Source organism: Macadamia integrifolia, chromosome 8 (assembly GCF_013358625.1).
Source record: "Macadamia integrifolia cultivar HAES 741 chromosome 8, SCU_Mint_v3, whole genome shotgun sequence".
NCBI classification, from domain to species: Eukaryota; Viridiplantae; Streptophyta; class Magnoliopsida; order Proteales; family Proteaceae; genus Macadamia; species Macadamia integrifolia.
The window spans coordinates 21,880,795-21,887,828 of record NC_056564.1 but is presented as its reverse complement, the minus strand read 5'-3'; positions in this window follow the sequence as shown (position 1 = coordinate 21,887,828).

Genomic DNA, 7,034 nt, shown 5'->3' with positions numbered 1-7,034 from the left:
GGGAGTTCGGCCAAAGCCGAACGGACCTGACCGAGGGTCCCCCCTTCGGTTGGGAGCTCGGCCAAAGCCGAACGGACCTGACCGAGGGTCCCCCCTTCGGTTGGGAGCTCGGCCAAAGCCGAACGGACTTGACCGAGGGTCCCTGCTTCGGTTGGGAGTTCGGCCAGAGCCGAACGGACCTGACCGAGGGTCCCCCCTTCGGTCGGGAGTTCGGCCAAAGCCGAACGGACCTGACCGAGGGTCCCCCCTTCGGGTGGGAGTTCGGCCAAAGCCGAATGGACCTGACCGAAGGTCCCTGCTTCGGTTGGGAGCTCGGCCAAAGCCGAACGGACCTGACCGAGGGTCCCCCCTTCGGTTGGGAGCTCGGCCAAAGCCGAACGGACCTGACCGAGGGTCCCTGCTTCGGTTGGGAGTTCGGCCAAAGCCGAACGGACCTGACCGAGGGTCCCCCCTTCGGGTGGGAGTTCGGCCAAAGCCGAACGGACCTGACCGAGGGTCCCTCCTTCGGTTGGGAGCTCGGCCAGAGACGAACGAAACTGGCCAAAGGTCCCTCCCTCGGCAGGGGGCTCGGTAGAGCCGAATGGTGCTGACCGATCGGCAGGGGGCTCAGCAAAGTCGATCCGAAGCGGTCAAAGGTCTCTCTCGATCGACCCCAAACCTTGGACACTGGTAATGCCTAGGCCGAAGGAACAAGTCAACCAAAGAAGATGGTTACTCCCACAGGAAGAAGCTCCTAGTGGAAGTAAGGGGGCTCCTGATATAGCCAAAATAACCTCTCGGTGGGGGCCATGACACGTGTCGCGTCTGAGACACGTGTCCACCGCCAGACGAAGGTTCCAAGAGACCACTCACACTCGAGCACGCGCAATCACCGAGGCACGCCCGCAGAATCATGCGGGATCACGTCGTCTGCATGAGGGGAATATTCCCCCCAGAAGGTTGGACGTATTCGAGTAGGACTCTAAGAAGGCCGAAGGGGGAAAAACCCTAAGGCCAAAGAGCTATATAAGAAGGCACGGAAGAAAGGGGAAGGTAAGCGCTAACACCCTCACCATTACTCCCTTATTGAACTGTGCGGCCGACCCTGACTTGAGCGTCGGAGGACTAACCCCGGACAAAGTTCCGGGCCTCCGTCGTCTGTGTTTGTGTAGGTTGGACTAGCGGGGTTTTTGGCAGCAACAAAACCCAAAAACTATCAATTATATATGGACACATTTTGCTAATTTGCTTTGTGACCCACTGTAGGATTTATTTTCTTGGCATAGATACAGTTGTTTAAGCAAAAAGATGTGAAACTAATAAGAAGTGAATGAGGATGTAGGTAATAGAATTCCTGTGGGGTTGTGTAAGGTTCAGAGGTGGCTATCGGTTGGCTTAGCATGCTTGGTTGAGAAGCCTTTATCCTTAAGACTAACAAACAGACTATTCCTTCTCAAAGGCCAAGCAAGAGATGTCTCTACGTTTCTAGGCCCTAACCAAAATCAATCAGGAACAGAAGCCAAACTGTTGGCAGAATAAACTCAATACCGCAGTGGGAGGGATCAGATTGAGGTCTCTTGCATTCGAAATCACTGTATAGAAAAAAAAGGTTTTATTAATAAATCAGGTTTGATGGACACAAATATCCAACACTAACCAGGGCTTGTTTAGAAGTGTTCATCCGGAAGTGATACTCCCCGGGACGACAAAGATAGACATTATGCAGTTGGACAAGAAACTCAATCCTTAAAAATTACGTATTGAACTGCCTCATGTTTTTCGAATCAATAAATTTTTTTTCACCCAATATATAGGACCCTAACAATTAAAAAGCATCGATCCTCATTTATGACCGTTGATAAAAAAACGTCCCATAACTCATTTAAAATCCGACGGTGGGATTTGAATCCGGATGTTTGGAGAGCTAAGAACTTCCATCAACCATAAAATGATACCTTTAGGGCACACGTTTTAGACACCTTTGGATAGTCCACGATGGCATTTTAATAAATTAGAGAATTTATAAAACAAATAAAAAAAAAAATGCTTTTCAGCTTTCATTCTTCAGTCTTTATCATGGATTTAGTTATCGGTAGTATATCGGTAACTTTTGTCATTGTTTTCTCTAAACAGTTTTACCTCTGAAATGATATTGATAATCGATTCAGATCGGTCAGATATTCGTATAGTCGATCTCGTACCGATACTTAGAACCATGGTCTTTACTGTTAGTCATGTTAAAATATGTTCATCCTTCATGATGGAATTTTCTAAATTATTTGTGGTATTTCTTTGCATTTTATTGAGTTTAAAGGAATTTTGTCGTTTTCTTTTCTTTCAAAATTTTGATATAATTTCTTCCATGATTTCTTTGTGTTTCATAAATGCAATGTGTTTTGGGTTTTTTCATATTTTTAGGAAGTTTTCCAAGTATTTGGTTCATTTTAAAATAGCTAGCATGGATATGCATTTTAGAGGGTATTAAGATAATTTCACATTTCTTTATCCTCTTTCCTGATTTCTTTCTTTTTCTGTTTCCCCCCTCTAGTATTCCTTTCTTTGCTCTGATTCTAAGGTTTGGGAGAGTTGCACTCAAGCTCCTATGAGGCGGAATTTTGGTTGATTATATTGATTCCTTAATTATTTTATGATTTTTTGAGCCTTCGAGTTTTGTGCATTAGTTCTACTTTGTCTTTGAAAATTTCGGTATTGACATTAATTTTGTAAATTGTTGTTTCATCTATATAATTATAGGCAAAAGGTTTTGTGCACGATTGTGCATGATGCACGGTCGTGCACAAAACCATTGGATGGGGATGATTATGTACAGTATATGACCCTTCACTTCATTCAATGGTTTGGTGCACGGTGTGCACAAAACCTCTCCCTAGAATTGTATTTTAAAAGAGTTTTATGTCTGAAGACGCTAAACACCTGTTAAGCCATTAAGATTCTTTGATATTGGCTGACGGATTAGGGTTTTTGGCAGTGTTCATTTCCATATCCGTAAGTCCATTATGTGATGTTAAGTGGATAGGTTAAAGTACTGAAAGTTTTTATCGCTTGTAGGTTAAATGGTTACGTCGCACCATTACCAAAAAAAAAAAAAAGGGTTACATCTCACATAAATTATTCTTATGTATGATAATCAATAAGTTGTGAGATCACTCCTTCTCTTTGCACCCCTTGCTGAAATTAATATGAAATCCTAGATTGTTCATCTTCTCTTTTTTCCGAAATTATGATGGTTTATCCAATTAAAAGCGACTTATTGAAATTTCTCTTGATTTAGATTTCGACTTTGTTGAAATATCTCAAAATATTGTAACACCAAACCTTTTTTGACCTACTAGGCATTGGATAAGAAATATTTTGAAACAACAATTAACCATATTTGAACATCAATGAAGTCGCTCTGAAAGCCAGATAATGTACAAATAATGTACAAAATTGGACATGATAGACAGTGTGATATATAGGCCAATCCTTAAGTTTAGCCTTTTCCATATTGGAAAATTAGGGGCAAAGTTTATGTGATGGGCAATTCTTGTTATATGCAAGTCATGTCAATTCACAAAAGTTGCATGCATACTCTACATGAACTTTTTAATTATGAAAGGTTTATCTTCACGATGAAATTATGATATTTCAATATTTAAGTTTGTATACTCATGAAATGTGCATAACTGGTTTAGATATGAGGTTAGCATTTGTCTCCAATATTTAAGTTTGTACTCATGAAATGTGCATAACTGGTTTAGATAAGAGGTTGGCATCTGTATCTTACAGGAATTAAGCAACCTCATTAACTGAAATGAATAATACCGCTGGTATAAGGAAGATTCTTCTACATTCTGAGATCTCTAATTTTGAGTCTGATCCTTGTGTTTAATCCATGAACTCCATTGAAGGTACATCATTCTCCACAATCCATGTTACTTTAAAAGATGGTTTTTAGTTATGCTGAGTTTTGAAGAGCAGGATACAATTTGAAGGTTGTGAATCTAAAACAATTGATAGGCAGGAATCCTACTCAAGCCCTCGCTCATAATGACTTGATTGTGGAGAATGCATTACCTTCAGTGGAGTTCGTCGAATAACCACAAGGATCAAGTTGAAAGTTAGAGATCTTAGAATATTGAAGAAATCTTTCTAAGACCAGAGGCATTAGTCCTCTCATCTGTTGAGCTTGCTTAATTCTCATAGAACATAGAAGCCAACCTCTTTTCTACCCAGTCATGCACATTTTGAAACAATTTTTTTTTTTCTGCAATTTATTATGTGGTTCTATCCCTGTGTTTTTACCAGTCAGTCTGATATAATCATGTCTAAACATTTTATCTTTGGAATTAGGGGATAAGAACCTCCTTGGTTGCGTAACCCTTACGCTAGCGAGGGGCCCATGAAAGAGCGCACATGGGCATCGATTTATGTCATTTCAATGTCTTCATTTTATTTACCTCAAACAATTGATATAATTTTTTTCATGATTTATTTGTGTTTCTCAATAAATGCATTAAAAAATTGATATAATTTTCCTTTTTCTTTTTAAATCAGGTTTAAAGGAAGGATATCAGAACAAGCTTTAGACAAAGAGCGGAGAGCCCCTCCTTCCAGGAACAAATCCTGGAGGGAAAGGCCCTTGGCTCTTTGACTATAGTTTATCTGGATGACATCCTTAGACCATTATAGCTTAGCTATCAAATGAAGATGTTTTGACTCATACATTCTCTCTGAATCCAGCTTTTTTTTTTTTTTTTAATCTTCACAATATTATCATTAAAACGATTATAAGACATGACCCACTATCTCCTGTTAATTTTTATTGTTAAGTTGGTGGCATTCGGTACCTTTCTATTTTGTCTTATGGATGATCATTTTTTGTTTGTTCCATGTCTCCACCTTCGATATGATTTCTAATTTTGCCCCATCTTTTCGGTATCCCCTATATTGGATAATCCAAGATTGGGAATAAGTGGGCAAGATTTATGAATAGGGTGCTATATGCATTATCCTCAGATCACTATTGTTTTAAGAAGGTAATTGAACAAATTGTTATTTAATTTGTTTGTAGAGTTTTAGAAAAGCCTACATTTTGAGTGTGATTCCCATATCTGTATATCTTTTTTTTTTTTTTTTTTAGCTAGTGACAGGTATTTAAGTTTTCGGCCTGTCTAGTCCCGTGGGCCCATTCTATCTCCACAACCTTATGGATTGGATCATTCCGGGGTTGAATGAGAACCATTCAACTTTCATTGAAAACAGTGAAGAGCACTAAACACCCCGTGTGAGTAGCCCAAGCTGTGCCTATTGAAGTCGAACTTAAAAAGGCATGTATTGCCTACCAAAAAAAAAAAGGCATGTATAGCCATATATATGGAATGTCAAAAAAAGGCATGTTCCTTAGTTTAATTTGAGCCATTAAATTGTAGAGGGAAGCCAATTTAGGTGTTTAATTGTGGTTGATTATTTGAACATTATTTTAATCGGCTAACAATTTTGGTATCTTGATAACTAACGATTTTTAGCACACAACCTTTTCTATCTGTCTCTCTTTATTTGGTTGGAATTTTGTAACGGATTTTTTTTTCTTCTAAAGGTGAATCTTTAGCTCAAAATGAAAAAAAGGCATCTGGGGGATTACCCAGGGTAGATGGTTTGAATCCATGAAGATTCTTTTAAATACCATTTTTTGATTCGGGGTACTTGTGTTTTTCCTATGCAACCATTTGTGTTGTGTGTTGCATCACTACCTAACTAGAGCATTTTGTTTTTAAAGGAAAATAAAGAGATAATTTTCTACAACTAATATGGTCATGGTGACATGTTTCCTTGAATCCATCCATGTACTCAGAACTAAGGGCGTTAATCGGATCGATTTTGGTTTAAATGGTTTGGTTCAGTTCGGTTCACATATATTTTGGTTGAAATCATAACCGCATCATTTACTAAACGGTTGCACTTTCTGTAACCGCAACCATTTAGTAAACGATTTTGGTTTCCACAGTTTTTAAACGGTTTCAGTTTCACGGTTTTAAACGGTTTCAATTTTGGTTTATTCCATACGGTTTCTAAACGGTTAGCAATCGGTTTGCTAGTTTATTCACATGTTTACTAAAATTTGCTTTTGGAGCTAAACGATTCAATCTTGAAAATGTGAAATGCAAACCATTATGTTTTGTTAAAACACCCAAACAACTAAGCAAAATAAAACTTGAAACCATGGGTTAAACGGTTTGGTTTCCACGGTTTCAATTTGGTTTGAAACCACGGGTTAAACAGTTTGGTATGGTTGCAACCCGTTTAGCCAATCGGCCTGAAACTTGAAACCATAACCGAATCATATACTAAAAGATTTTGCGGTTTTGATGTAAACAACTCGGTTCTGTTTCGATAAATGGTTTCGATTTCAAATTCACATCCTTTCTCAGAACTGTCTCACAACCCAATTTTAATTTAGCCGCTGCCATTAAGAATGCTTTATTTGGTTAAAAAGCATCAAAATAACGATAAAGAAGCAACTTCTTGCTGGAGAGAAATCTTTTTCTAATCATTCTCTTATACATACTCCTTGTTGGGTCCTTTCTCTAGACAAAAACCATTGAAGCTCTGGAGATAGAAACCTTGTCTATTTAATTTGAGACTTACCATTTCTATATTTTCTCTTAACCTAAAGCGTCAACTTAGACAACACAACCATTGATTTGGTTCACCAAACCCCTTGAAGAGGAAGGTTTAATGGGTGAATGTTGGGACCCTTTATATCTAGGCAGAACCTTCGAAGCTCTGTGGAGTAGTACTAATCAGTAATCTCTAGAAAATGTTTAATTTTAATTAGTTAATGTTGCATCTCCACACCCAATTGTAGATCCATATGGATCAGATAGGAGTAATTGAATTGGTTTATGTGTTTTTCTTTGGTTGGTGGTGTTTGGCTAAACTAAAAGAAGCAAACTTTTATTCATTTTAATTAGCATGAGATCACAGAACTGCAAGCTTCTTTCGAATATTAGGGGACTCGAGGTTGCTCTGAAGAGCAGGAACGAAGCAGTAGA